This window comes from Euphorbia lathyris, chromosome 1, assembly GCF_963576675.1.
Source record: "Euphorbia lathyris chromosome 1, ddEupLath1.1, whole genome shotgun sequence".
NCBI lineage: Eukaryota > Viridiplantae > Streptophyta > Magnoliopsida > Malpighiales > Euphorbiaceae > Euphorbia > Euphorbia lathyris.
Window position 1 is genome coordinate 6459553 of NC_088910.1, and position 10446 is coordinate 6469998.

General features: G+C 35.0%; 2 non-coding genes across 2 annotated transcripts; both read right to left on the reverse strand.

Moving 5' to 3' along the window:
- Positions 1 to 2624: 2624 nt before the first annotated feature.
- On the reverse strand, positions 2625 to 2731 carry LOC136215943 (small nucleolar RNA R71). The gene has a single exon (XR_010682945.1). It is a non-coding gene; the product is annotated as a small nucleolar RNA R71 (small nucleolar RNA).
- A 5939-nt stretch (positions 2732 to 8670) lies between these two features.
- LOC136215958 (small nucleolar RNA R71) lies at positions 8671 to 8777 on the reverse strand. The gene has a single exon (XR_010682959.1). It is a non-coding gene; the product is annotated as a small nucleolar RNA R71 (small nucleolar RNA).
- Between the last annotated feature and the right edge of the window lie 1669 nt (positions 8778 to 10446).

Consider the following 10446-nt stretch of genomic DNA (forward strand, 5'->3'; position numbering starts at 1 on the left):
AACAGAAACTACGCGCATGAACTGAAACTTTTGAAACTACTCTACAAATAGACAATTCCTTCCTAGCGGGTAAGATAATTCCAATGACTGTATTCCTCATTCCTACTTTCTGATATATCTGTCTGAGAAAAGTCTCCATCGTGATGATCTGTTGTTTCTTAGAGAGATAGATGTAGGCGTTTAAGGAAATGATATAGATAAAAAAGAAATTATTTTGGTTTTAATGTAGGAATTGAATAATTTTTAATAGAGAGGTATGATTTTTTGGTGAAGGGTTAAGTTTGTAAAAAAGAGTTAAAGGTGTTTGGGAACACTATGCCATTTTCCCTTTCACATGACACAAGATACATGACAGACATTTGCTTTCGTGTCGTCTGAATATTTTTCGTGACTGTTAAGCCCAAAATATACCTAAAATATCATACATAAATACGTTAAATTTACATTGAAATCGTGCTAATTATATTCATTTGGAATACTTTTACGTCTTTATTTACTTCTTTGATGAAGGTACTTAATTATTTGGTTAAATCCAAATAGGAGCTAAAACGGAGCTAAAATGGAGGAAAAACCTAAAAAACGTACCAAGAATGCATATCAGTCAAAAGAACGCTCAAGGAGGACGAGAAGCAGTCGAGAGACAGGGAGATAACTCTCTGTCGCGATTAAGATTTTCATAATCTCAGTCGCGACTTACGAAAGGCATCACGGAAGAAGAACGAAGTCTTCAACTCGCCCCTGTACCCCCTGTCGCGACTGAGATTTTCAGAATCTCAGTCGCGACAGCGAAGTATTCTGCACATAATTCACATGTTTTAATCCGAGAAACGCGTTTGTTCGTTTGGATAAAAGCGACCCTTCACCAACGGACACGACCCATCATTTACAACCCTTCAACAACTATAAATAAGTGATTCATTTCAGAAATTGAGAGGTTGGAAAAGTTAGAGAAATTAGAGAAGAAAGGTATTATGTTGAGTTTCTGATTCAGAAAAGAATCAGAAAGTTAGATTTCATTTCTGTGTAAACAAACTTGCTATACACAAGTTGTTATTGGATTAGTTATAAACACAATATTAGTTTAGTTTCTAAGGCTGATCAGAGACAAGTTTTCATTCTGGTAGTGGACTGACCAGTCTCTATTCCGAAGATCCAGCGAGAAGAATTGACGGCTGAAGCGTATGAGGTTTGACGCACCTACGGAGTTTGAGGGAAAGATTGACAACCCGGATCTCAAAGTTTTCATTGCAATGCTATCCAAGTTTCTACTTCTCTGTTAACTTGTGAAAATTCACATTTCATTAATGATATACTTATTTATTCAATACATTCTTACTATTGTTATTTTGATATTGTTCTGACAAAATGATTTTCAAAATGATAAATTGGTGTTTTTATTAAAATGTTCTATTCCATCTTATTCATATAAGAACTTTGTTGAACACTTGACAGATTTAGTTTTTATGGATGACATGATCGCTGATCGCGGCTTATCAGACATAAAATACTAGTTTGATTAATGTAGAAATCTGCTCCGATCCAGAGAGATTTCTACGGTTCAAAGCCATTTAATTGAATAAATCGCTATATTATTACATGTCTATAATCTTTACAAAGTTAAAGTTGCTTTCTTTGCTTTATGAAAATGAGTTTTATACCTACTATTTATTCCAATTACGGAAGTATCTGTCTTGTAATCAAAATCTCAAGACAGAACTGTTCTCTAAACTCGATATAATACTTCTATCTAATCCTAATTTATCCGAACCAATACAATCAATTAAACGTATTTCTTTTGTTAAACCTAAACACGTGATTAAAACCGAATTAAATAAAGTTTTAGTTAAAAAGCGTTCCTTGTGGGTTCGATATCTTTTATTACTACAAGCGTATACCGTGCACTTGCGGAAATCGCTCAACAAGTTTTTGGCGCCGTTGCCGGGAAACGCCAAAATTTTTGACAAAATTTTAAATTTTTCGTGTTTTATTTCGAATCTAGGTTTAAACATACTTATTCTAACTTTTATAATTTAATAATTTTCATTTACTAATTTATTTATTTTTCAAATTCTGTTGTGTAGGTAGTTTCGGTTCGTGCAAGATTTCAGGTTCATGCGCAGTTCTCGAAGTTCAGGCATTGTACCAGACCCTATAGACCCAGAAATTGAGAAAACCATTAGGAAGAACAAGAAAAACAAGAAAAACAAAAATAAGACCCTAGTAAAAACATTTACCGAGCCAGAAAAATGGCAGACCCACCAACACTTATGGATTACGCTAGGCCAGGTGTGGCCGGTGTGACCAATAGTATCGTTAGACCCAGAATCACCGCAAACCAATTTGAAATTAAGCCAGCTTTGCTTAATATGTTGCAAAATAATGTAACATTTTACGGGTTACCTAACGAAAATCCTAACACCCATTTAACAAATTTCCTTGAAATTTGTGACACTTTTAAAAACCCAGATGTGACTGCAGAAGCAATCAAACTTCGCCTCTTTCCTTTCACTTTGAAGGATAGAGCCAAAGAATGGTTAAATTCTATGCCAGCCGCAACTTTTGCCACTTGGGAACAATTAGCCCAAGCATTTTTATCAAAATATTTTCCTTTAGCAAAAACCGCAAGAGTCATAAAAGAGTTAACATCTTTTTCTCAAAATGATAATGAGAGTCTTTATGAAACTTGGGAACGTTTTAAAGAACTTCAACGTTTATGCCCACACCACCAATTACCCGCTGAACTTTTAATGCAAACATTTTACAATGGACTAAATCCTACAACTAGGGGTTCATTAGATGCTATGTCGGGAGGGCTATTTATGAAAAAAAACATCAGCCCAAGCGAGAGAACTTTTGGAGGAAATGGCAATCAACAGCAGTATGTGGCCCGCGGAACGTGGACATATGTCGGGGGCAAAACCATCATCCTCAACCACACCATCAGTTAAAGGTATAGTTGAACTTGATCCAGTCGCGAGGCTACAAGCCCAATTTTCTGCTTTATCGCACAAAATTGACAAATTTATGGCACCACGCGATACCAATGGTAATCCAATCCAAACGGATGTGGATTACGAAAATATGAGTGAGATCGAATAGGTAAATTTTGTCCAAGGGCAAAACCAAACTAATAATCCTTATTCTAATACTTATAACTCTGGATGGAGGAATCATCCTAACTTTAACTGGAAAGATAACAATAACAATAATGCAAGTGCTAATCAAAATCATACCACTAATTATCAAAATCAGTCAAGAGATACGATTAGCACTTTATCTTCTAAAATCGACAAGTTTATAGATGCTATCAGTGAAAAAATAAGTAATCACGACGATGGTTTTAAACGGATCGAAAATAAATTTGATCAGCTTATTAAAAACCACTCATCTAGCATCCATAATTTGGAGGTTCAAATTGGTCAACTTGCTAAATCAATTCCATCCCGAAAAGAGGGAAGTCTTCCCAGCCATACGGAAGAAAATCCGAAAGAGCAGGTGAAAGCTATCACTCTTCGTTCAGGGAAAAATTATCAAGGGCCTGAAATGCCCAAAGATGCAACATTACCAGGAACTGATTTACCAAAGTCCAAAGAAGATATCTTAAACACAAATAGTTCACCATTTGACACAAATACCAAAACTTTTGTACCCAAACCACCTTTTCCGCACAAAGTCCGAAATAAGGACTATGATAAACAACTTCTAACGTTTTTGGATAAACTTAAAAATTTGCACATCAATTTGACGTTTATGGATGCAATCACACAAATTCTTAACTATGGTAAGTTTTTAAAAGATTTAATTTCAAAGAAAATCAGTTGGGAAGGAATTTCATCCATTTCGTTAACTGAAGACTGTAGTTCAATCGTGTCAAGTAATTTGCCCACTAAACTCAAAGATCCCGGATGTTTTACTATTCCGTGTAAGTTGGGAGATATTGAATTCCCAAGTTGTCTTTGTGATTTAGGAGCAAGTATAAACTTAATGTCATTGTCTATTTTTAACAAGTTAGGTTTAGAAGAAGATATTAAACGTACCAATATGGTTTTGCAATTAGCGGATCAAACCACTAAGAGGCCATATGGTATAATTGAAGATGTTTTAGTCAAAGTCGATAAATTTATTTTTCCTACCGATTTTGTTATATTAGACTTTGCATATGATGTAAATTGCCCTTTAATTTTTGGTAGACCGTTTATGAACACGGGACGCGCTCTAGTAGATGTGTCGGAAGGGAAGGTAGTTTTAAGGATAGGAGAAGATAAGATCGAGTTTAATATGAACAAAGCAATGAAATACCCTATGGAGGAATTCGCTTGTATGAAACTTGATTTAGTCGAGGAATGTGTCAATGACGTTATTCAGAGTGAAGAAATAATTGAACCTATAATAGGTGAGGAATTGGAAGATAAGGACCCAGAGCCTTTGATTTGAGAAGATGGACCAGTTCCGCCTTCAATTGTAACACCCCCTAAATTAGAACTTAAAGAGTTACCCAGTCATTTGAGGTACGCTTTCTTAGGAGAAGGCGATTCTCTACCTATAATTATTTCTAACAAATTAACAAACGATGAAGAAGAAAAATTGAAAGAAGTTGTTAGAAATAGGATAGGAAGTATGGGATGGTAAATTTCAGACTTAAAAGGAATTAATCCTAGTATCGTAATGCATAGAATTCACTTAGAAGAGGATAAGCCACCTAAAGCGGATAGGCAAAGACGCTTAAATCCGAACATGAAAGATGTAGTAAAAAATGAGATTACTAAACTTTTAGACAATGGAATCATTTATCCGATCTCGGATAGTGAATGGGTTAGTCCAATCCATTGTGTACCTAAAAAGGGAGGCATAACTGTTGTAAGAAATGATGAAGGTGAACTGATACCTACACGAACCACCACCGGTTGGAGGGTTTGTATAGACTATAGGAACCTAAACAAAGCAACTAGGAAAGATCATTTTCCTCTACCTTTCATTGATCAAATGATCGAAAGGATAGCCGGTCATGCATTTTATTGTTTCCTAGACGGTTATTCCGGATTCTTTCAAATTTACATTTACCCGGATGACCAAGACAAAACAACCTTCACATGTCCTTACGGAACATTTGCATATAGGAGAATGCCTTTTGGTCTATGTAATGCACCAGCAACATTTCAACGATGTATGACAGCAATATTTAATGACTTCATTGAAGATATAATGGAAGTTTTCATGGATGATTTTTCAGTTTATGGAGATTCTTTCGATGCATGTTTACAGAACTTAGAAAAAGTATTGTCTAGATGTGAGGAAACGAATTTAGTATTAAATTGGGAAAAATGTCATTTCATGGTAGACGAAGGAATTGTTTTAGGTCATAAGATATCTGAAAAAGGTTTAGAAGTGGACAGAGCAAAGACTTCAGTTATAGAAAAATTACCCCCACCAACCACTGTTAAGGGAGTAAGATCATTTTTAGGTCATGCAGGTTTTTACAGAAGGTTTATAAAGAACTTTTCTGTAATCTCCAAACCACTTACTAATTTGCTTATGAAAGATTCAACTTTTGATTTTAATAAGGATTGTTTACAAGCTTTCAATACTTTGAAAACAGCTTTAGTCAGTACACCTATAATATCGAAACTCGATTGGAATCTACCTTTCGAAATTATGTGTGATGCGAGTGACTTAGCTGTAGGATGTGTATTAGGTCAAAGGAAGGATAAGAAACTTCATGTTATATATTATGCAAGTCACACATTGTCCGGTGCACAGTTAAATTACACCACAACTAAAAAGGAAATGTTAGCAGTAGTTTTTGCATGTGATAAGTTCCGATCTTATTTGTTAGGATCTAAAGTCATCATCTATACAGATCATGCAGCTTTACGATATTTATTTGCTAAGAAAGATGCAAAACCGCGTCTTATTAGATGGGTTTTATTATTGCAAGAATTTGAGATTAAAGACAAAAAGGGAGTTGAAAACCTGGTCGCCGATTATCTATCAAGACTTGAGGATGAAAACGGTCCCATCGGTGAAACATCAGGCATTCGAGATGATTTCCCCGATGAACATCTCATGCAAGTACAAAGTGTCATAGCTTCATGGTATGCGGATATAGCCAATTACTTAGCTGCACATGTTGTGCCAGATGGATTGACTTCTCAGCAAAAGAAGAAATTCTTTTCAGAAGCTAAGAAATATTTTTGGAAAGATCCATTCTTGTTCAAAACATGTGGCGATGGAATACTTAGGAGATGTGTTAGTGAGTTTGAATATGAATCTATAATGTTGGAATGTCATGTTAATGCTTACGGAGGTCATAATAGCATAAGCAAAACAACAGCTAGAATACTTGAATGCAGATTCTTTTGGCCTACTCTGTTTAAAGATGTCCGTTCATTTATTATCCGCTGTGATAAATGTCAAAGAACAGGGAATATAGGAAGGAAAGATGAGATGCCTCTTACGAACATATTGGAAGTTGAAATCTTCGACGTATGGGGGATCGATTTCATGGGTCCTTTTCCTACTTCTTTTGGCAAAAATTACATATTAGTAGCCGTAGATTATGTTTCAAAGTGGGTTGAAGCAATTGCAACCCCGACAAATGATTCTAAAGTAGTTGTTAAGTTTTTAAATTCAATATTCTGTCGATTTGGAGTTCCTAGAGTTATGGTAAGCGACGGTGGTACTCATTTCGTAAATAGAGGGTTTGAGTCACTTATGAAAAAATACGGAGTACACCACCGTATCTCTACGCCGTACCATCCTCAAACGAATGGTCAAGCGGAAATTTCAAATAGAGAACTCAAATGGATACTTGAGAAAACAGTTTCGTCTTCTAGAAGAGACTGGGCACATAAACTTAACGATGCATTATGGGCATACCGTACTGCATTTAAAACACCTATCGGAATGACACCTTATAGATTAGTCTATGGTAAAGCTTGTCATTTTCCGGTTGAATTAGAACATAAAGCATATTGGGCTATAAGAACCCTTAATTATGATTTGCAAAGCGCAGGGAAAAAGCGTTTGTTCGACTTAAACGAGTTGGATGAATTACGCTATTTGTCCTACGAAAATGCAAGAATTTATAAGGAAAAAGTTAAAAAGTGGCATGATGCCAAAATCAATATTAAAAACTTTAATGTTGGGGATAAAGTCTTACTTTTTAATTCGAGATTAAAGTTATTTCCAGGTAAGCTAAAATCTAGATGGACTGGACCATTTTTGGTTGTTAAAACATTTGATTACGGAACTTTGGAGCTAGAAAAGTCTAATGGCGATCGATTTAAGGTTAATGGTAATCGTTGCAAGATTTATTTCGACGGAGCTCCAATTCAAGCAATTGAATCCGTGGATAAATTCTATGAAAATTAATTTATTTAGTTTTCATGTTTTTAATTTATAGTTTTTCTTCTTTTATGTTCATAGTTTTTATTCTTTTTCTTTTTTAATTTATTTATTTTATGTTCATAATTTTTATTTTACTTTTTTTTAAATTTATTTATTTTTATTTCTTTATTTTTATTTATTTTTGTGTACAAATGAGTTTTGTCAATATTAAAATTTTAATTTAAGTCATGTTTTGAAAATTATTTCATTAAGTGATAAGTGTTATTGACAAATTAAATTTGAAGAAATCTCAGTTGAGATTTTCCATGTTCCAGGATTTGGAAATCTCAGTTGAGATTTTCTGTCTTTTTGCAATTGAAATAACTGTAAGGGATTACAGTCTTCTTTCTTTAAAATTTCTGCAAGTTGAATCAAAGAGGTATCACTTTGGCACCTTTTTATTTTTAACAGAAACAACCTTTCATTTATAGGTCTTATATATTCCTGTAGGATCAGACTTCTTGTTAAGCCCAAAATATACCTAAAATATCATCAATAATTACATCAATATTGCTACGAATTTATGCTATTTATACCTATTTAGAATGCTTTTACTCTCGAATATGTTTCTTTCATGCAAGGTACATATATATTTGGTAAAATCCAAATAGGAGTAAATATAGCTCAAAAATAGAAGAAAAGCCCTACAAAAGCAGTCGAAGACGACGAAAATTAATAACGCCAAGTCGAGGACACGAACGAGAGCTGAAAAACGAAAAAAGCTCTGTGCCGCGACCGCGGCTTCCCCTTTTCACGGTCACGACACGCGTCGCCAGTGCACAGTTCTCGAAGTTCGGGCACGTCACCAGATCCTATTGATCTAGAAATTGAAAGAACTCTTAAAAAGAACAAGAGAGAAAAGAAAAAGAAAAACCAAACCCCAATAAAAACTAAAATTACCGAGCCAGAAGTAATGGCCACACTTATGGATTACGCTAGGCCAGGAGTGGCCGGTGTAACAAACAGTATAGTTAGACCCCAAATCAATGCAAATCAATTTGAAATTAAGCTTGCGTTGCTTAACATGTTGCAAAATAATGTAACGTTTTACGGGTTACCTAACGAAAATCCTAATACCCATTTGACAAATTTCTTAGAAATTTGTGACACTTTAAGAAATTACTGATGTAACTACAGAAGCAATCAAACTTCTCCTTTTTCCTTTTACTTTGAAGGATCGAGCCAAAGAATGGTTAACTTCTATGCCAGCCGCATCAATTGAGACTTGGGAGCAATTAGCCCAAGCATTTTTTATCAAAAATTTTCCCTTTAGCAAAAACCGCAAGAGTCATTAAAGAGTTAACATCTTTTTCTCAAAATGATAATGAAACTCTTTATGAGGCTTGGGAACGTTTTAAAGAACTTCAACGTTTATGCCCACACCACCAATTGCCCGCTGAACTTTTAATGCAAACATTTTACAATGGACTAAATCCTACAACTAGAGGTTCATTGGACGCTATGTCTGGAGGGCTATTCATGAAGAAAACATCTGCCCAAGCAAGAGAACTTTTGGAGGAAATGACAATCAACAGCAGTATATGGCCCGCGGAACGTGGACACCTACCATCAGCGAAACCATCATCCTCAACAACATCATCAGTTAAAGGTATAGTGAATCTTGATCTAGTAGCGATGTTGCAAGCCCAATTTTCTGCCTTGTCGCACAAAATTGATAGGTTTATGGCACCGTGTGATCCTAATGGTCAACCAATCTGAACGGATGTGGATTACGAAGGTATGAGTGAAATTGAACAGGTAAATTTTGTCCAAGGGCAAAACCAAACTAATAACCCTTATTCCAATACATATAATCCTGGATGGAGAAATCATCCTAACTTTAACTGGAGAGATAATAACAATAATAATGTTAATGCTAATCAAAATCGTACTACTAATTATCAAAATCAATCAAGAGATACGATTAGCACCTTATCTTCTAAAATCGACAAATTCATTGATGCGATGAGCGGAAAAATAAGTAATCACGATGATGGTTTTAAACGGATCGAGAATAAATTCGATCAGCTTATTAAAAACCAATCATCTAGCATCCATAATTTGGAGATTCAAATTGGACAACTCGCTAAATCGATTCCATCCCGCAAAGAGGGAAGTCTTCCAAGCCATACGGAAGAAAATCTGAAAGAGCGTGTTAAGGCTATCACTCTTCGTTCAGGGAAAAATTACTTAGGTCCGGAAATGCCCGGAAATTTGACTTTACCTGGAACTGATTTACCAAAGCCCAAAGAAGATACGTTAAATCAAAAAGATGCACCGATTGACTCTAGTACAAAAACTTTTGTACCCAAACCACCTTTTCCACACAAAGTGCGCAACAAGGACTATGATAAACAACTTTTAACATTTTTAGACAAACTTAAGAATTTGCATATTAATTTAACGTTTATGGATGCGATTACGCAAATTCCCATTTATGGTAAATTCCTCAAAGATTTAATTTCAAAGAAAATCAGTTGGGAAGGAATTTCATCCATTTCACTAACTAAAGATTGCAGTTCGATTGTGTCAAGCAATTTGCCCACAAAACTCAAAGATCCCGGATGTTTTACCATTCTGTGTAAATTGGGAGATATAGAATTCCCAAGTTGCCTTTGTGATTTAGGAGCAAGCATTAACTTGATGCCATTATCTATTTTTAATAAGTTAGGCTTAGAAGAAGACATCAAACGTACTAATATGGTTTTGCAATTAGCGGATCAAACCACTAAAAGACCATACGGTATAATTGAGGATGTTTTAGTTAAAGTTGACAAATTTATTTTTCCTACCGATTTCGTTATTTTAGATTTTGCTTATGATGTAAATTGTCCGCTAATCTTTGGTAGACCGTTCATGAACACGGGACGTGCTCTAGTTGATGTGTCGGAAGGGAAAGTAGTTTTACGAATAGGAGATGATAAGATTGAGTTTGACATGAATCAAGCGATGAAATATCCTATGGAGGATTTCGCTTGTATGAAACTTGATTTAATTGAAGAATGTGTAAATGACATTGTTCAAAAAGTAGAAATAATAGAACCTATAATGAGTGAGGAA